The sequence below is a fragment of the Xenopus tropicalis genome, chromosome 5 (genome assembly GCF_000004195.4).
Source record: "Xenopus tropicalis strain Nigerian chromosome 5, UCB_Xtro_10.0, whole genome shotgun sequence".
Taxonomy (NCBI): Eukaryota; Metazoa; Chordata; class Amphibia; order Anura; family Pipidae; genus Xenopus; species Xenopus tropicalis.
Genome location: NC_030681.2, coordinates 59,800,503 through 59,822,314, shown reverse-complemented (window position 1 = coordinate 59,822,314; position 21,812 = coordinate 59,800,503). Strand labels below are relative to the sequence as shown.

Here is a 21,812-nt window from a genome sequence, read left to right as displayed (position 1 = left end):
GGTATTTTGCATAAAACTGACATTTTTTTCTTTCATTGTGTTTTATTGCCAGTTCATTCCTTTCTGCCTTACTGGGTTTTTTTTTTTTTTTTTTTTTTGCTTTTGCACACTTGAATATTTTTACACACTCATATACATGTGTAAATACATGTGCAATTTAATTCTTTATCTTACCATGTTTTCTTGTGTTTTCCCCTAAAAACATATTTATTTCACAGCATGACTGCTGGATCAGGTATTCTGACCACTAACCTTGCTGTTAGATCAATTATTTTGTTATTTCATTTATTTACCTATTTGTATTTGATTTTTATTGCAGTCTTATGCTCACATTGTTGCTGCTTATGTTTTTTTTTTTTTGTGTACGCATTTTGGGTTCAGTGGGAAGTGTACATTGAACTTAATTTTGTAGCTTTGTCCCAAAATGCATTATATGTGTTGATTTTGAAGTAGCTGAAATGGTAGATCATATCGGGTGTCTTCATTTTGGGGCCCCTAAATGCCACAAACTATGCAGGGAACCCTTAGGTTCATATTTAGATAGATGTTTTTATCTTTGTACCTAATGGCATGTGGGAAATAAGATGCTGCAGAGTAGAAGCTTTGAGGTGATTTACAGTTTGAGGAAAACTTTACAGTTTGGTAGTTTGGAGTAGAAAGATATGTACTCATTTTGGATTCAGGGGAAATATGTACTTTACAAAAATATATGGCTCTCAAGGGTCAGCCATTTTGCTATGTCTTTTTTTTTTTATTAACAACAACTTAGTCCAACAGCAATCAAAAGGTCAAATCAGTACCAACCTAGAAAACATTTCATGATCAGGAATGGTGTTGTTAACTCGAGACATGCCAGAAACCACTGTAGTAAATGGAAAATGATCTTTTCCATTGCATCTCTCACAAAAAAAAAAAAAAAAAAAAAAAAAAATATATATATATATATATATACAGCAAAAAACCACATACACTGAGCACTATTGATAGTTCCGGACACTCCTCCGACTCTGACTTGACCACTTCTACTGAACCTAATACTTCCCCTTTTTTAGGGGTATCCACAAGATCCCAGGGACCAAGAAGGGCCACAGAAATAGACGGCCAAGGAGGGGTGGGCACCAAACAAAAACCCCCCAGACAACCCCTCAGTCAGACGACCAAGAAACGGTGATCTTTAATTTATCCAAACACAGTGTATCTGAACAGGAAATGTCTGTTCTATCTAAGGGCATGTCTTTTGTACCCACACACCATGCAGATCCCTTTGAACTTACACAAGATATATTTAAATTTACACGTACTTTAAAACTCAAAGATCATTTCAAAAATTCGAATAGTACACCTATTACTTTATTTAAACCTAAGAGTAATTATATCCCCCCTAACACTCCAGCTTCCATCTCCACTTTCTCTCGTTTACTAATGAAAGACTGTAAAACTCTATGTAATGTACCAGATAAGTCACGTACTACTTACAGTAATCTTTCTAAAGATGAATGGGGTGCCATTAAGACATTGAAGGCAGATAATGACCTCATTATACGCCGGGCTGACAAGGGTGGGGCCATTGTCTTGTTAGACAAACATTACTATCGTACTGAGCTTTTACACCAGTTATCTGACACCACTACATACAGCAACCTAACGAAAGACCCAACTGTTAAGTATAGCCACGAGTTGGGGTCACTACTTCGTCTGGGATTGGATAGTGGCTGGATAGATATGCCTACTTATGAATATTTACTTAGTCCCAACCCTAGAACTCCATTCATCTACACTATCCCTAAAATACACAAGTCTTTGGATAAACCCCCTGGCAGACCAATTATTTCGGCCACAGACTCCTTATGCCAACCAGTAGCTGTTTATTTGGACCATTTTTTACAGCCTTTAGTGAAGTCCATGGACTCCTATATACAGGACAGCACTCATTTGATCTCCATGTTACGTACTTTGTCCATTCCTGAAGATTGCACACTAGTCTCTATGGATGTGTCCAGCCTGTACACGATTATTCCACACGATGCTGGGCTAGAAGTGATTCGTACATCACTCACTAATTTTGGTCATTCCAAACCTCCCATTGACTTCTTATGTGCTCTCCTTGATTTTGTATTGACGCATAATTATTTTTTATTTGAGAACAAGTTTTATCTGCAGACCTCTGGCACCGCCATGGGGTCTAATGTTGCCCCCTCATTCGCCAACCTGTTTATGCATCACTATGAACGCACACACATTTATCCCAAAATAGGAACTTCCATACTCTTCTATAAACGCTACATAGATGATTGCTTTTTGATTTGGCAGGGCACTGACTCTGACCTGTCTGACTTTGTTAGTCACTTAAATGACTTACCCAGCCCAGTAAGATTTACAGCTGAGTGGAGTGACAATCACATTCATTTTCTAGATCTAGAGATTTACAAAATTGGTGATCATTTAGGCACCACTCTTTTTCGCAAGCCCACGGATCGTAATACCATCTTACATGCACAGTCGCATCACCCTAGTTCGACCGCAAGGGGGGTCTTGTTCTCTCAGTTTCTTCGGGTTATTAGAAATAACTCTGACCGCAATAAAGCAATATCCCAAGTCGACCAGATGGCTGAGAGATTTTTACAACGTGGCTACAGTCAAAAATTGATACTGGAACAGAAAACCAGAGCCCTAAAGTTTATCCAGGATGACCTTTTAATACCAAAGACTAAAAATTCTGGCAAACAACCCCCACTGATTTTTACCAATACCTTCTCTGCAGAAAGTAAAGACTTACAACAAGCTCTTCTAAACAGATGGGATATTGTCACGTCGGATGTCTCACTACCCTTTTCAGGAATTAAAAAACCTCTTATGGGTTACAGGAGAGCAAAGAATCTGGGTGATATGCTGATGGTTAAGGACCTTAAACCTCCTGAAAAACCCTCCACATGGTTAGGGTTACTACAGAAACCAGGGTGCTTTAAGTGCACTGGTTGCCAGACTTGCAGTGGGATGGTCCAAGGAACTACTTTCAGACATCCACACACGGGCCAAACCTTCAAAATTCGCCACAGACTGACGTGTACTAGCAATTATGTTGTATATCTAGCTTGGTGCCCCTGTGGCCTTGCATATGTTGGCAAAGCTGCCACGGCTTATAGGGACAGAATGAACAATCACCGGTGTGCGATTCGGGCAGGTCTCTCCTCTGGTAGTGCTGATCAACCTGTGGCTAAACACTTTGTGACTGCAAAACATTCTCTCCCTCAATTCAGGCATATGTTGATAGACCATGTCCCCACCCCTAGGAGAGGCGGCAATCGAGATTTAGAATTGCTTAAACTGGAATCCAGATGGATTTTCAGACTGGACACTGTTAATCCACGTGGACTGAATGAAATGCTTCCTCTCTCCATTTTCATCTGACTATGAGTTTGGATACACATGCAACTAATACCTTACTTATATATTTTTATGTATATTTTTCTTTCAGGGCTTTTTGTTTTTTCCCTGACGACTGGTTGATATTATAACTGTGCTCCAATCTATACAGATATCTTAACCTTGTCTTGTTTGTGCTCTATAATTTGTATGTTCGTTTTTCTCCCTAACTCAGCACAGCTTAGATTATTCTTATATTCTATATAGAATATTTCTATTTTACTTGCATAGATATATTTTCACTATTATTGCACATTGTTTGCTACCTAAAGATCACTTAGACCTTCACTTCCAAGTGTCACTATATTTGGTTTCTTTCTTTCTTTTACTTTGATCCTGCAACTTTAGCATGATAGGTTATTTGCCATATGCCCACTATCTATTGTCTAATGGAGATATGCCGTTTCGTTTAAAGCAGTGGACGTGTGGCTCCTAACATATTACTTATTGGGATTGTTTCTCCGTGGCAATTTTTATAGTCGCACATAGTACCCTCTGTCCTACACTCACTGCCTGAATAAATATTTCATAATAAGGTCTGCATTGTTACAGACACTGACTCGGTGCCTCCTCTGGCTGCTCAATCAGTAACACCCACATTCGTGTTACTATTACCAGGTTGCACATAGTGCCACTAAGAACAGTGTCCAAAGAGCTGGCATGGAGCAGCACTTAATGCGGTGCAGTTACCAGCCCTCTTAACTATCACTGTTCAGCACCGACAGTGGTGCAATTGATTAGCGCCCATAGTGGTGCAAGTTTGTTTTACCTATTCTGGTTTGAGCAGTGCCCTTAGTCGGCATTTCCTATTGACAACCTTGGCGACACTTACATATGGGCCTCTCAATGGGGCTCCCTGTATGGCGTGAAGTGAATGGTTCATTTGTAGGTACTTCTTTTTTGCGACTTATGCTTTGCTTAATCAGTAGTCTAGTAATCCCTTGTAGTAGTGTGATGTTTTTGTTTTTACCTTTTTCGTTTATTCTAGCGCCTGCCGTGTGCTTAATGGGCTTTACATGTTAGGCACGGCTAAGGCGCGCTAGTTCCCACACTCGGTTCAGCTTCAGCCGTTGCTATGGCAACGGCGCCGTGTTTGACTCCACATGATGACGTCACTTATCAGTGTGATAATGATAGTACGTCGGGCGGCATTAACCTCTATGCACAGCAGCGATCTCTCCTAGATAAGAATGGCAGACTTCCCCACCGCTTCTCAGTAAGCCACTAATGATTTTACTTTTCGGTTAGCCCTAAATGATAACTTGTACTTGCTTTTGGTGGGAGTTCTCCTATTTCACTGTTTTACAACATTGTATCCTATCTAAACTGATACTTTCACTTTGCACATCGGCTACACGTATCTCTTTTGTTTCTTCTTTTTTGTTTGTGATTTCCTTTAATAACCAGTGGTACATGCAATTATGCTCATTTGTTTTATCTGTGATTTTTACTTTGTGCATTTTTATTTGTTGACATTGGTTACTATGGTGATGACCTGCACCTTTTGGCGCCGTTTTTGCACAGTAGGGTATATATGTATAGTATGTGTATGTATTTTTTCTTTTGGTTTGTCCCTGAGGAAGAGCACAGTTTGGTGCTCGAAACGTCGGATTTTTTCAATAAATAATTTTGTTTTTTCTACAAAGTCCCTTTGTGTGCGGTACTCTGTCTGTCTATATATATATATATATATATATATATATATATACATATATATACATATATATACATATACATATATATATATATACAATAAGTTCAAGAATGGACAGCACACCCTTTAAAGTGCAAAAGGTATATTAAAAGATCAAATTCATACTGTACACAAAATGCGACGTTTCAAGCCCGGCCGGGCTCTTCCTCAAGGCATGTGGGCAGTAATTGCATATACAGATTCCCAAAAGAAGCTACTTATAGTCTACAGAGAGGAAATGACCACATAACATATTATACAAACATAGTACAGGGTTCCATCCCCTTTTCAGTGATAACACCATTTATGAAATATACAGAGTACAGAGATTCATCCCTGTTCGCATACATAACTCATTAGCAAAGTTATAGCATCTCATTATATTATACAGCACCACTATGCGATCTCAATTATAACAAATCCTTAAAGTTAAACAAACAAATACAGATTATAGTCCTTATTCAATCCATTTGGATGCAGGGAATTTAATCTCTTAATCCACCATACCTCCCTCTGTTTAAGTCTCAATTCCCGGTCTCCCCCCTTCCTCTGTGGGGGAACTCCCTCCAAAACGGTATACCTCAACTGTTCGGGGGTATGGCCATGTTCTTTAAAATGTTTTGAAAGTGGTAAAATATTGTTCCCTACATTAATTGTGGATTTGTGTTTTGAAATCCGAGACTTCAACTTTTGAACTGTTTTTCCCACATATATCTTTTTACATGGACAGATAATGGCATAAACCACATATTGTGATAGACATGTAAAGTGTCCCCTCAATGCAAATTTTTCACCTGTCGTGGGATGTTGAAATACCCTCCCCCGCATCACATATTTACATTGTTTACAATCTAGACAAGGGTACATTCCACTCTGGGAGTATCCAAATACTCCCTTGGTTTCCATGCAGCCTCCCCTAGTAACAGAGGAGGTAACCAATTTAGAACCAATAGTCCTACCCTTTCTATAAGAAACAAGAGGGGGTAACCTAAACTCTCCTATTTGTGGATAGGCACCTCGTAGGATATGCCAGTGTTTACGCAGACTCATTGCTATCTGTTTACTATGGGCACCGTACTGGGTCACAAAGGTTACCCTGGGGGATCTATCCCCTGCCCCCCGTGCTTGAGAAATACAAGTCTCAGCTCTCTCAAGAACTCTAGTTGGATATCCTCTTTTGACAAATTTGTTTCATCTGTTCAGTCTGTGCTTTCCTGACTTTTGGATCACTTACTAATCTCTCTACCCTCTTTAGCTGACTGATTGGTATAGAATCCCTTGTATGGATTGGATGATAACTAGAATAGTGTAAAATCTGGTTTCGGTCAGTAGGTTTAGAGTACAATTTAATTTGCAATCTCCCCTGTCTGTAAACCTCTACATCTAAAAAGTGTATATTGTTACAATCTTTCACACAAGAAAATTTTATAGCAGGATGAAAATTATTTAGCTGGGCGTGGAACCGAGATAGGGAATCAAGGTCACCCCGCCATAATACAAAGATATCATCGATATACCTCCACCAGGCCCCACAGTGGGCCCGGTAGAGGTCATCGCGATATACATGGTGATGTTCAAACCATGCCATGAAAATATTTGCATATGACGGCGCGACATTTGATCCCATCGCGGTTCCACGCAATTGCAGATAAAAGACATCCTGAAATATAAAGTAATTCATCCTCAGGATGATGCCAAGCAATTCCAGAAAAAAACAAATTTGAATCTCACTATACAGTCCAGTATTCCGCAGCATCCGCTCACAGGCTTTGATGCCATCATCATGTGGTATCGAAGTATATAAACTTGATACGTCAAATGTGGCTAGGAGGAACTCCTCCTCTGTTACCATAAGGCCATCCAGCCTTTCCAAATAGTGACCACTGTCCCTTACATAAGAGGGAATCTCCTTAACCAACGGTCCAAGGGCCCTGTCCAACATGGTCGCCAGTGGGCAGAAGACTGAGTCAATGCCCGACACAATAGGGCGACCAGGTGGATGGACAGGGTCCTTATGGATTTTTGGCAGCGTGTATATAGTAGGGGTACGTGGAAAAGGAACTGTCAAAAAAGATTTCAAATCAGGAGAAATATATTCATTTTCAACCATCTGTACCAATATTTCACCTATTCTTTGTTGTATTATGGGCAATGGGTCTCTATCAAGAACCTGGTATACCTCCCCATCTGATAGTTGTATCATCAGTTCTTGCACATAATATGATGTATCCATAACCACAATCGCACCACCCTTGTCTGAGGGTTTGATTGTGATTCTGGAGTCATCCGCCAGCTGTTGCAAAGCAACTCTCTCATTTTTACTCACATTTGGCATCACAAGTGGACCATCTGGGTCCCGCTGATCCAATTCAGCAATTGTAGGTGACACAAACCTACTCTTGCAGTGTAGACCAAACATCTGAGGAGTCATCATTTTGGTATTGAACTTTCATTTTATATATATGGAAACTATTTTTTTCCGAGTGGTTGAGACATAAGGACATTTATAAGAAACACCTACTTGAATTTGTTTCTGTCATGTGGACAATGCCAGGCATTAGAGCCAAAGGTGTACTAAATTTTTACCCAGGAGAAAATGGCATGTGTTTAATTTTTTTTTTAAATACCTCCCCTTTATCTACTGCTTGAATGAAGAACAAAAACTTTAATTTGTTGAAATCTACAGACCTTATGATAGATTCCAGTTTAGTGGGCTGGGATATAATATAAAGAAGCTGTGTGTAGGCAATCTGAGTAAAAATCAGATCTTGCTAAGACCAAAATCCATAAATTTTTTAAGTAATTTGTAAATAGTCTCCATATAAAAACTAAATAACACTGCTGTGCTTACACATGTACCCACACACGTAGAGCTGCACAACAAATGTACACATTGTCACAGTGACCTGGTACCTGATAATGGAAATGAAATATTAAGGAACATACAGTTTATTAAAAAATACAGCTGTTATGAGTGCTGGTAGACTGACGCACACTCTTACCTGTAGGCGCACCGGTCCCTGCCTGGGCTTGTCCAGATGCACGCCTGCATGATAGTGATTTGATGCCACTTAGCACCGCGTCGTGACATCAGCGGATGTGCTGCCTGCTTTTGACCATTTATCCGACTCTGACATTGCCTCTGCCTGATCCCTTCTGTACTGCATTTTCGTATCAACCTTGGCAATGTTCAACTCTTCACCGCAGCAGAAAGTCCGGGGCCCCAAAAGGGCATCTATGAAAACCGTGGTTGCCAGGGCTCTTCTATTTCACCTAAAATGTTGGTCTATGGGCGTCCGTTTACTACCGATTACAACAGTTTACCTTGGGCCAACAAGGATGCCTCTTAGGCTGCCTCTGCTGTGGGTTCATTGTAAAATGTGTTTGAAGCACTCCTTATGTGACTTGAGATCTAGGAAGCTCAGCAAGACCATTTATCTCAGACTCTTCAACTTTTCTTTTCCTGGCTGGATGTACTACAAGGGGCTAATGGAGGTGCAGTGCCGTCACCTCCATTTTAAGCTCCTGTTGTTTCTCCTCCTGTGGAACAGTTTTCAGAGCCCAAGATTTCTGCACCAATGCATTAAAGGAACAGTAACTCCAAAAAATGAAAGCTTTAAAGTAATAAAAATATAATGCACTGTTGCCCTGCACTGGTAAAACTGGTGTGTTTGCTACAGTAACACTACTATAATTTATATAATAAGCTGCTGTGTAGCCACGGGGGCAGCCATTCAAGCTGGAAAAAAGGAGAAAAGGCACAGGTTACATTGCAGATAACCGAAAAGCTCTGTAGAATACAATAGTGTTTTATCTGTTATCTGCTATGTGCCTGTGCCTTTTCTCCTTTGAATGGCTGCCTCCATGGCTACATAGCAGCTTATTTATATAAATTATAGTAGACTTTCTGAAGTAAACACACAACTTTTACCAGTGCAGGGCAGCAGCACATTATATTTTAGTTACTTTTAAAGACTTTCATTTTTTGGTGTTACTGTTCCTTTAAGCAGGTGATCCTGAGGTCTGCCGTAGTTTCCTAAATCTGTGTCTCATTCACTTTGAGCTAACCCCTCAGAAGTTTCCTATAGAGAAGTCCAAGGTGGCATATATCATAACGCTGCAAAGCTCTCACATTGGCACCACTACTTTGGGAACGAGACGATCCCCTTGTACATGATTCTTAGGCCTTTATCTCTACATTCCGTGAGATTAGTGATGTGTCGTAAGATCAATGCTTCTGTTTGTCTCATGAATATTTCTCAAGGTTCCTTGTTTGCTGTAGAATACGTCATAGATTTTCACACTCTGGCTGCTGAGGTCACCTGGAACAATAATGCCTTAATCACAGCATTCTGGCAAGGTCTTAAAGGGACAGTAACACCAAAAAATGAAAGTGTATAAAAGTAATTACTATATAATGTAATGCTGCCCCGTACTGGTACAACTGGTGTGTTTTCCTTAAAAAGACTACTATAGTTTATATAATAAAGCTTCTGTGTAGCCAATGGGGCAGCCATTTACAGTAGAAAAGGCACAGGTTACTTAGCAGATAACAGATAAAACCCCATTATATTCTACAAAGCTTATCTGTTATCTGCTATGTGCCTGTGCCTTTTCTCCTTTTTCCCAGCTTCAATGGCTGCCCCCTTGTTGACATAGCAGCTCATTTATATAAACTATAGTAGCGTTTCTGTTGCAAACTTACCAGTTTTACCAGTGCAGGGCAACTGTACATTATATTTTAATTACGTTAAAACACCTTCATTTTTTGATGTTACTGTTCCTTTAATGATGCTCTCAAGGTCTTAATGGACTCTTAACCCCTGCTATTGTGCTGCTGCAAGTTGGATCCGTTACACTCAGAAGAGATTTCCTACGTGATCATTATGTGTCCTGCCACTCTGGTCATTCTGGGTCTTTCCTGGCTGAGGCAACATAATCCAACCATTGACTGGTTCACCAGTCAACTCACTGCCTGGAGCTCCTTTTGTTACTCTACTTTTATGCCAATTCCAATTAAGCCTGTGCCTGTCTCATGAGTTGCACAAGATCCTTCTCTCCTACCTGTATGTTATGTTGAATTCTCTGATGTTTTTGAAAAGAAAAATGTTGAGACTCTCCCTCCTGATAGGCCAGTCAATCTTATTTCAGGTAGTATTCCTCCTAGGAGTTGAACTTATCCTTTGTCTGTCCCAGAGACCCAAGCCATCTTTCCACAGGCTTCATTAGGAAAACCACTTCTCCAGCGGCTTCCGGTTTCTTCTTCATCCAAAAGAGATCTAGGAAGCTCAGCAAGACCATTTATCTCAGACTCTTCAACTTTTCTTTTCCTGGCTGGATGTACTACAAGGGGCTAATGGAGGTGCAGTGCCTTCACCTCCATTTCCAGCTCCTGTTGTTTCTCCTCCTCTGGAACAGTTTTCAGAGCCCAAGATTTCTGCACCAATGCATTAAGCAGGTGATCCTGAGGTCTGCCGTAGTTTCCTAAATCTGTGTCTCATTCATTTTGAGCTAATCCCTCAGAAGTTTCCTACAGAGAAGTCCAAGGTGGCATATATCCTACAAGTTGAGATTGTTTTACAGTGTCTTAGAAAATATAATGTCTATGCAAAACTGGAAAAATATGAATTCCACAAGTCTAAGATTCCTTTATTGGGGTATATCGTCTTCTTCTGGTTTTGACATGGATCCAGCAAAGGTTTCTGAAGTTTTAGATTGGCCTATGCCTGTGGTATTGAAAGCCATTCAATGTTTCCTTGGTTTTGCCAGTTTTTACTGAAGATTCATCAAGGGATTTTCTAATATTGTGGCTCTTATCACTGCTCTCACACATAAAGACTCTAAATCTTTAAGTCTCCCAAGACCCTGAAGGCTTTTGAAACATTAAAGGCCACCTTTGCTTCCTCTTCAGTTTAATTCACCGGGATACTTCTTATCCATTCATCCTCGAAGTTGATGCTTCTGACTATGGGGCTATTCAATCTCAACAAACGAGTTTCAAGGTCATCTTCATCCCTGTGCCTTTTTCTCCCACAAACTATCCCATACTGAAAGAAATTATGATGTAGATAACTTGGAGTTACTGGCCGTGAAGTTAGCCTTGGAAGAATGGCGCAATCTGTTAGAGGAATCTGTGGAGCCGGTTACTGTGCACACAGATCTTAAGAATTTGGATTATACTTATTCTGCAAAAAGAATCCCCAGCAACTAGACAGACATTATTATTTTTCAGGTTTAATTTAATAATTTCCTATAGACCCTGGTCTAAGAATACCAAAGCAGATGCTCTATCCAGATCCTTGGCTACAGAAGAAACTTTCACAGTCCCTCTCTACCCTGTTATTTCCCCTGAGTGTTTGGTGGCTCCAGTGCCCCTAGTCCAGCCAGCTTTGGAAGTTCCATCAGAATGTCCTTCTGGTAAGACTTTTGTACCTGAGGATTGTGTGCCTGAAGGCCTGAAGTTCAATTTGTTGCTGCATGTTCTGTCTGTGCCCAACAGAACAGAAAGAACGTTCTTTTCCCTGTGGTCTTCTCCCATCCTTTGCCTGTTCTGAATCAGTCGTGGTCTTACATTTTCATGGACTTTATTGTTGACTTATCTGCAGAGTTTACTACAATTCTGGTGGTCGTGGCTCATTTCATTCCTTTGAAGAGGCTCCCATCTGCTGCTCACCTGGCAAGTATCTTTATTAAAGAGATTTTCTAGCTTCACGATTTTCCCTCCTTTATTGTCTCTGACCGGGGGGTCCAATTTGTCTTGTGGTGGAGGGCCGATAATTGAAGCCAGTTTTGACCACTCCCTTTTAAACTGCACCCACTTAAAACCACACCCATGTTATCAAAAGGAGCTTTTAAGACCATACCCACATTAATGTGGTAGCACAGCAAAAACCCAAATGGTTGGTGCTCACTGTAAGGATATCACCCTTCATTCATATGTGAAAGAATTATATTGTTATATTAAGACACACCCTTAAATCCATATGCACACACAGGCAGCATAGGGCAGGCCGAGTATGGCACACACAGGCAGCATACAGTGACATAATGCTGGCACTTCTACAGTCTGTCTGGGGTGTGAACAGGTGAACAATGTGGGGGATTACAGTCTGAGCTTGAGGTGTGAACAATGCAGGGATTAAATGGTGTACAGCAGTGCTGTCCAACTTCTGTGGTACCGAGGGCCGGAATTTTTCTGGCCTCCGTGGTGGAGGGCCGATAATGGAAGCTAGTTTTGACCACTCCCCTTTTTAAAACCACACCCACTTGAAACCACACCCATGTTATTGCATGACCATATTAATGGTGGTAGTACAGCAAAAACCTGCCATACTCTGCCTTCCCTACCCTGCCTGTGTGTGCCATACTCTGCCTGTCCTACCTTGCCTGTTTCTGCCATACTCTGGCTGCCCTACACTGCCTGTGTCTGCCATACTCTGCCTGCCCTACCCTGCCTGTGTGTGCCATACTCTGCCTGCCGTATGCTGTCTGTGTGTGCCATACTCTGCCTGTCCTATGCTGCCTGTGTGTATGGCACACACAGACAGCATACGGCAGGCAGAGTATGGCACACACAGGCAGCCTACAGTGACACAATGCTGGCACTGCTCCTACCGTCTGCACAATAACTATATATTAGAAAACTTTTTAATTGCAGTACCGCCACAGTATATGTTCTTTTTATATTGTGTAGGGTTTATTTGTGGGTTTCTACTGCTCCTACAGTCTGAGGTGTGAACAGTTGAAGAATGTGGGTGATTACAGTCTGAGATTGAGGTGTGAACACTGCAGGGGGTGAACAATGCAGGGATTAAAAGGTGTGAACAACACAGGGGATTACATTTTTAAACAATACATAATCTGAGGTGTTAACCATGCAGGGGGGCAGTACTGATACCATTTAAAGCTTACTCAAAGATAAGCAGTCACAGCAGCCACACAGTGGGGGTTGTGGCCAGTTGGATAGCACTGACCTCTGTCATTACTGCTAATGATGAGATGCTGAAACCTTAAGCCAGTGCGGTCCGTTATTATATACAATATGGCATTTTAACCATATTCATTTTTAGGGTTTAGTTCTCTTTTAAAGGAGAAAGAAAGGCAAAGTTCTTTGGGGGTGCCAAAATGTTAGACACCCCCAAGTGAGTTAAATTGCCTACCTTTTACCCCGAGCTGGTGCCCCTGTTCGGAGAGAACAGCACCAGTCCGGGGTAGCTGCAATCACTTTCTCCTTCCTGGTTCTGTGCGCGCGCATGCGCAGTAGAGTGAAAAGCCGAACTTTAACAGAAAAGTCGGCTTTTCACTCTACTGCGCATGCGCCCAACCGCTGGCATTTTAGGAAAAGGAATGAGGAAGCGCTCCGCTACAGGTACCCCGGGCTAGTGCTGTTTTCTCCGAACAGGGGCACCAGCCCAGGGTACAAGGTAAGCGGTTAAAGTCACTTTGGGGTGCCTAACATTTTGGCACCCCCAAGTGACTTTGCCTTTCCTTCTCCTTTAAAGTAATACTGTCATGGGAAAACATGTTTTTTTCAGAACACATCAGTTAATGGTACTGCTCCAGAAGAATCCTGAATTGAAATCTGTTTAATTAGATTAGATTTTTTTTATATTTAATTGTGACATTTCATATGGGGTTAGCAATTAGCTTACTTTCCCAGTTGGCCACAGTCATGGGACTTGAGCTCTAATAAACTTAAGTCACTCTTTACTGCTGCGCTGCAAGTTGAAGTGATATCACCCCCTCCCTTCCCCCCTCAGCAGCCAATCAGCACAAAAATGGGCAGGTAACAAGATAGCAGCTCCCTGACTCCTCTGCTGAAGAATTTAGCTGTCTGAACTGATAGTGTCCCCAAGGGCTAATAGCACTTCTGGTACTGTCTTGGATTTTAGCCAGTAACTTCTTATCTCTGTACCAATAATTTAGGGTGGCTTTAGGTATTTCTGTGTGAGTGCAGTGCTGTGCTTCTGGCAGGGACTGTTAGGACACGCCTACCCTTCATTTGAAACAGGGACCGAGAACTTAAAGGGGATATATACCATGTTTTTTAATAGTGTCTTAATAGATGCTGTGTAATGTAAAATAGAGGGAATCGGTGTTAATTTTCATAAAGCAGGACAAAAACTGCTCTTTTTCCGGCACTTCCCTGGAGTTCCGGTACTGGACTCCTCACAGTTTCTCTAAGGGGCCGCCGGGCTCCAGCTAATGACTCAGTCTGTGGGGGGAGGGAGGCGTTTCCAGTGACATTAATTTGGGACTGTGAGCCAAGGCAAGTCTGTAGAGAAGGACTGAGCACTCTTACCCGCCCACCCATATGCTGTGTCCTGCTTCCCTCTGAGAGCTGCTTGTAACCTCTGACAACTGCTCACTGCAGATTAAAAGGAATGTTCGGGTCCCTGCTCCTACCCGAAATAATCAAAACGGCAGCTGTCTTTTTGTAAGGCTTAACAAAAGAAGTTTTCATTCCTTCGGGTAGAGGAGCACGGAGCCGAACATTACTTGTAGGGAGCACAGAGAACCTGGGGGGTGGGACTTTGGCTGCTACTGTTTAGTACTAAATGTCACTCACATTTACCACCACTTCCTGAGGGAGAATGAAAGGACAAGCCCAGCCCTTATTTCAGCCTAGACACGGAGGAGAGAGGTTCTCTCTGCAGCTCTAGTATAGTTATGGTTTTAGCAGGTAAAACGTTTTTAGAATCTTTTTTTTACAGATGCACTATAGATTTTAGAGTAAGGGAAATATAATATCAAAAGATGAGTATGACACAATACATCTCCTTTAAAGAATCTATAGGGAGCTCCAACAAAGGGGCCATTTTTACAGATAGGGTTCCTTTTTAGCCCAAAGTGAAACCAGCACAATATATTATCCATAATTGCCTACAAAATTAGTTTTATTTTCCATTTATCCAATATGTCTCCTTTAAGACATTAATTAAGGCATAGCTCTCAATTGTCCCGAGTTTTCTCGGGGCAGTCCCTCTTTTGACAGCTCAACACACAGTCCTGGAGTCTTACTGAAAAGTCCCTCATTTCCATTTCCCTTTGATCCCCTCTACTGAATGCTAAAAAAGATTTAACTTTTAACTCGCTTGCTTTCAATTTTAAAACCCCCAATTGGTAGCCCTTTTTATTTGGCCTGTTGGAATCACCTGACTTTAGCTGAAAAGGGGGGAGCTACAACATGGAGTTGGCCACTGCTCCTGTATAAACTAGAACAAAAAAGGGAAAGTTGTTCTCACCACTAAATTTTAAACCATTAGGCGGGGGAGCAATGAGGCGGTGACTACAAATTTCGTAGAAAACAATAAGAGGTCCTCTGGCCAGTCCTTGGATGACTGACGTAGTTGGTCAGCTTGAAATATATGTACAAACAATCCCTGTTTTGCTTAAAGGGGAGGGCATAAATTGGTTGCTTAATGCACAGAATGTCCTATTTATATTGATAATGGGTGAGTGCAGAGGATCTTTTGTTGTTGTGTCTATGAATTTTGTGGTCACAGCCTCATTGCACCCCTGTCTATAGTTAAGGTATTTCTCTGCCAGCTAAAACACACTGTGAAAAAACTGTCCCAGTATGCCATTAACCTCAGCTTGTACAGTAAAGATATATAGATATATGCACACAGTATGCACTTGTAAATAATGGTACATCAACTTCTATCAACAATAGCTCTAGATCCTAAATAAATGATACAGTGAGAGACAGAAGGCAGTGGCACCCAAAAGACATTAAATACACTGAGAAGCAGTGGGAACTTTAGCTCCAACCACACTAAATACAAAGGGCAGTGATTTCTGACAGCTGAGACCCCTTTACCCTTCCAAAAAGCAGGTTTCCTGAATAGAGCGAAAATAATTGCAGCACATCAATAAAATTTGCCTGACGTCTAAGTTTTTTTTTAATTTTTTTTTTTTTGCCCATCCCTATTCCTGAAGGCTGGAAAGCCTAATGGTGATATTGAAAATACATTGCGCGTGAAAAACAATAGGTTATCTGAAAGCAGTTATATTGTGTAGTTCTGGCTCCTTCTGAAAGTTCAGAATCAGGCACAATGCACTGAGGTGGCTGCCTACGCAACAATATAACAAGTAAAAAAAAAAAGTTTGTCCAAGTATAAAAATTTAAATTGTAGAGTGAATTATTTTCAATGTAAACAGTGTAGAAATGAAACGTACACCATAAAAATCATGACAGGATACCTTTAATTTAGTCCTGCACATGAGTCAGAACAATAAAAAAAAAAAAGCATGGTAATGAAGGCTGTTCCCTTAGTTAATTTTGCTTAGTGCAATCTGGTATTTACTGTATATACTCGAGTATAAGCCTAGTTTTTCAGCACCCAAAATGTGCTTAAAAAGTCACCCTCGGCTTATACTCAAGGTGGGTGCCATGGGTCCCTCCAGACTAGCACCTTTTGTCCTTTGTGCAAATTAGGCCACCTGCAAGCAGACCCTCCAGTGTCCTGGCCCACTCCCAGTCGCAATACGTATTCCCCCCCCCCCAGTTTGCCAATGCGCAATGAGCGTGGGGTAGTACTCATATTGTTTTTGTTGACCCTCTTCTCCACTTAGAGAGCTAGTTTACTGTTTTTCTTTTAAATAAATATTTAAAAACAGGTAAGAAATTGGTTTGGTTGGATGGAGCACGCCAGGGATACTTTGATCAATAAAAATATCCTTTATTCAGAATTTGGATTAAAATCATATTAGACAGCTCAGACCCCCCAGCTTGATGCGTTTTCATGGCTTAAACACCACTTCCTCAGAAGCTACAATGAGAGTCTCACACCCATTAAGCCCTTAAATACACTCCTTAGAACACACCCCCTCATATACTATTAACCCCCATGAGTGCCAAAAGAAATTTCAATTAAATACAATAAAACATATCCAAAAAACCTATTAGACATTCCAAACCCCTATGTATATAAACATTAGAATGTTAAATTATATAACAGTAGAATGTTAAATTATACAGTGGTGTGAAAAACTATTTGCCCCCTTCCTGATTTCTTATTCTTTTGCATGTTTGTCACACAAAATGTTTCTGATCATCAAACACATTTAACTATTAGTCAAAGATAACACATAACTATTAGTCAAAGATAACACAAGTAAACACAAAATGTAGTTTTTAAATGAGGGTTTTTATTATTTAGGGAAAAAAAAAACCAAACCTACATGGCCCTGTGTGAAAAAGTAATTGCCCCCTGAACCTAATAACTGGTTGGGCCACCCTTCGCAGCAATAACTGCAATCGAGCGCTTGCGATAACTTGCAACGAGTCTTTTACAGCGCTCTGGAGGAATTTTGGCCCACTCATCTTTGCAGAATTGTTGTAATTCAGCTTTATTTGAGGGTTTTCTAGCATGAACCGCCTTTTTAAGGTCATGCCACAACATCTCAATAGGATTCAGGTCAGGACTTTGACAAGGCCACTCCAAAGTCTTCATTTTGTTTTTCTTCAGCCATTCAGAGGTGGATTTGCTGGTGTGTTTTGGGTCATTGTCCTGCTGCAGCACCCAAGATCGCTTCAGCTTGAGTTGACGAACAGATGGCCGGACATTCTCCTTCAGGATTTTTTGGTAGATAGTAGGATTCATGGTTCCATCTATCACTGCAAGCCTTCCAGGTCCTGAAGCAGCAAAACAACCCCAGACCATCACACTACCACCACCATATTTTACTGTTGGTATGATGTTCTTTTTCTGAAATGCTGTGTTACTTTTACGCCAGATGTAACGGGACACGCACCTTCCAAAAAGTTCAACTTTTGTCTCGTCGGTCCACAAGGTATTTTCCCAAGTCTTGGCAATCATTGAGATGTTTTTTAGCAAAATTGAGACGAGCCATAATGTTCTTTTTGCTTAAAAGTGGTTTGCGCCTTGGAAATCTGCCATGCAGGCCGTTTTTGCCCAGTCTCTTTCTTATGGTGGAGTCGTGAACACTGACCTTAATTGAGGCAAGTGAGGCCTGCAGTTCTTTAGATGTTGTCCTGGGGTCTTTTGTGGCCTCTCGGATGAGTTGTCTCTGCGCTCTTGGGGTAATTTTGGTCGGCCGGCCACTCCTGGGAAGGTTCACCACTGTTCCATGTTTTTGCCATTTGTGGATAATGGCTCTCACTGTGGTTCGCTGGAGTCCCAAAGCTTTAGAAATGGCTTTATAACCTTTACCAGACTGATAGATCTCAATTACTTTTGTTCTCATTTGTTCCTGAATTTCTTTGGATCTTGGCATGATGTCTAGCTTTTGAGGTGCTTTTGGTCTACTTCTCTGTGTCAGGTAGCTCCTATTTAAGTGATTTCTTGATTGAAACAGGTGTGGCAGTAATCAGGCCTGGGGGTGACTACAGAAATTGAACTCAGGTGTGATAAACCACAGTTAAGTTATTTTTTAACAAGGGGGGCAATCACTTTTTCACACAGGGCCATGTAGATTTGGAGTTTTTTTTCTCCCTTAATAACGTAAACCTTCATTTAAAAACTGCATTTTGTGTTCAATTATGTTATCTTTGACTAATAGTTAACGGTTTTTGATGAGCAGAAACATTTAAGTGTGACAAACATGCAAAAGAATAAGAAATCAGGAAGGGGGCAAATAGTTTTTCACACCACTGTATAACCTCAATCAATGGGGTTTAATACATACAAAACAATACTTAGTGCATGTTGAATAATACGCTCAATAACATGACCATAAGTGCCCCCCCCACTTAGTTTAAACTTAACACTTCCCAGGTGATGAAATACAATAGAATAAAAACCATATAGATCATTAAAAAAACGATGCATGTCTAGACCGACATATCTCACAACAAACATGGGGTTTTAGTCTTTGTATATACTAATAAATATGTTATGTTAAGCATGTATTAAATAACCAAACGTGAGTCACATGTAATTCTGCAACAAGGAGTCTTAGTACATAAAGGAATTACTGAAATAAAGCACTATCTCCATCTTTTCATATCCTTTTATCTTTTTATATCTTTCTAAATCTTTGTTAAAGAAGCCAAAGGCTTACAATTCAGAGGTATATAATTCACGCAAACTAATAAATAATGTATTATAATAATGGTAGTGAATGAATAAATAAAAACAAAAATGATAATGAGTAAATAAATAAGATTAACAGGACACCTCCCATTCCCTATTCAAACCGCCAAAGCACTCAATAGTTTTCAGACAATATATCCAATAGACTTCTCTCTCGGATAATTTCTTATCTCCCTTTCTAATATTATATTTGGGCTTATCAATAATCTGAAAAGTAATAGTACATCTCTTATTGTGCTTCTCAATTGCATGTTTGGCTATGGCTGACCTTAGGTCATCCCTATCAATGGCCGATATGTGTTCAAGAAACCTAGTGCCTGCTCCCCGGATGGTCTTGCCTACATACTGGGCTCCACATTCACATGTGGCCAGATATACCACACCCTTTGACTGACAGTTAAAGTATTGAGGGATATTGTAAGTGAATCCTGTATTAGAACTCATAAACTTCTTTGATACTTTAATAAGGTTGCAAGCTTTACACCTACTCCTGCCACATTTATAAGTGCCCTTATAACGTATCCATGCTGACCCCTGATCATTATTATCAGTAGAATATAGGCTCTTTGAAACCCACGAGGCGATGTTCCTACCCCTCTTAAAAATAAATCGGGGTTTCTCATCCAAAATCTTAGACAAATCTGGATCCTGTAATAATACCCCCCAGTGTTTATTTACACTTCTTTGGATCTCAAAGGCTCCTCTACCGTAGGTCATGCAAAACTTAGAAGCATGTTTGGACTTATGTTTAAAGCCTTCATTGGATCCACATTGTCTCCGAGGTGTATCATTCAATAAGTCAGATCTACTGGTAGCTACAGCTCTCTCATAGGCCTCCTTGATGGTTTTAATATCATACCCCCTTTGTGCAAACCCGTCCCATAACTGCATAGTCTGATTATGAAAGGAATCCCAGGAGGAACATATGCGTCTCAGATGCAGAATTTATCCCACTAGGATTCCCCTCTTACAATTCTTAGGGTGTCCACTCTCCGCATGTAAAAGTGTATTACGTGTAATAGGTTTACGAAAAAGAGCAGTCACTATTCGATTATCTTGTATACAAAATACTACATCCAAGAAAGGGACTTTAACCACACTGGTTTCATAAGTGAATTCAATGCCATCAATGGCCGAGTTACAATACTCAACAAAATGCTTTAAAGAAATCTCATCACCATCCCAAACCCCAATACAGTCGTCTATGTAACGATAAAATCGAACAATATGGCTACGATAAGGGTTCCTATCCCCACTAATGCCTCAATTAATGTAATTTTACTGGTATTTATTTTGATTATTGAAACTTAGCAGTACCTCGAGTATATACGGTATAGCCCACTGGAATAATCCAAAACGCATAATCCAGTACTCTCCAAAGAAGCAAACATCTTGTTTTTGTCTGATTTGTTTCTTTTTGTACTAATAAAACAGTACAGGTATGCGACCCATTATCCAGAATGCTTGGGACCTGGGGTTTTACGGGTAAGGGATCTTTCCGTAATTTGGATCTTCACACCTGAAGTCAACTAAGATTTTTAAACATATTTAAACATTAAATAAATGCAATAGGATTGTTTTGTTTCCAATAAGGATTAATTATATCTTAGTTGGGATCAAGTACAAGATACTGTTTTATTAATACAGAGAAAAAGGAAATCATTTTTAAAAATTAGAATTATTTGCTAATAATGGAGTCTATGGGAGATGGCCTTCCCATAATTCAGAACTTTCTGGATAATGGGTTTCGGGATAACGGATCCCATACCTGTACTAATAACTCATGTAACCATGAAAGCCAGCATTAATTCATGTTGGTGCCAAAACCTATTACATTGTTTTTTATATTTATACATTTTATTAGCCTTGAAGAACGGTGCTCCACATAACAGAACCACCTTATTATAAAAACAAAGTCCTATGTTCCAAGTGAGATACTTTTTCTAACCCATGCTAAATAGTTGTGAATATCCCTTGTTATAAACAAATCAGTGCAATAATATAAAGGAAATATTCTGTACTTATTTGAAATATTAATTAAATGTACAATATTAACAAAATGTACATTTTTTCACTGTTGTATATTGGTGCATATGTATATTTCTGTGTACAGTCCTACCTGTATTAAGATTTTGATTTTGACTGCCTTAAAGGAGAAGGAAAGTCATTTTGGCATTTTTCTGCCCATATATTTGCCAAATTAGTGCCACCTAGAACACTATATTTATTCTGCATAAAAGTAGAGTAAAGAGCCCTAAAAGCTTTTCTGATTGCAGCTGCCATTTTAGCTTGGAGTTCATAGCTTCCTGTTAGCAGTGTGGCCTTATAGCTCAGATCACACATTCCTAAGGTTGGGGAAGTGAGTTTTATGAATTCTTAAGGGAGGGGGGAGCAGGAGAGAGGAGAGAACTGGGCAGACTCTGGCCCTAGGAATGAAGGGTTTTCTGAGAGAGGAAGTCGAATACCTTAAGAACATGTTTACAAAAAAGGAAACAAGAAAATCCTGTGTTTGTTTTGATAGAGGACTCAGTGCAGCATTACTGTGCTTATGGCTGTATTTACATAGACCTTTCTGCTAAAGCTTACTTAGTTTTTACATTTCCTTCTCTTTTAAAAGGCATAATTTACTCATTTAA

At 40.3% G+C, this 21,812-nt stretch overlaps 1 protein-coding gene across 2 annotated transcripts in view; it reads left to right on the top strand.

Annotated features, from left to right (window-relative positions):
- The window catches only part of map3k4 (mitogen-activated protein kinase kinase kinase 4), a 297,498-nt gene that overhangs the window by 76,236 nt on the left and 199,450 nt on the right, over nucleotides 1-21,812 (top strand). The window lies entirely within an intron of this gene.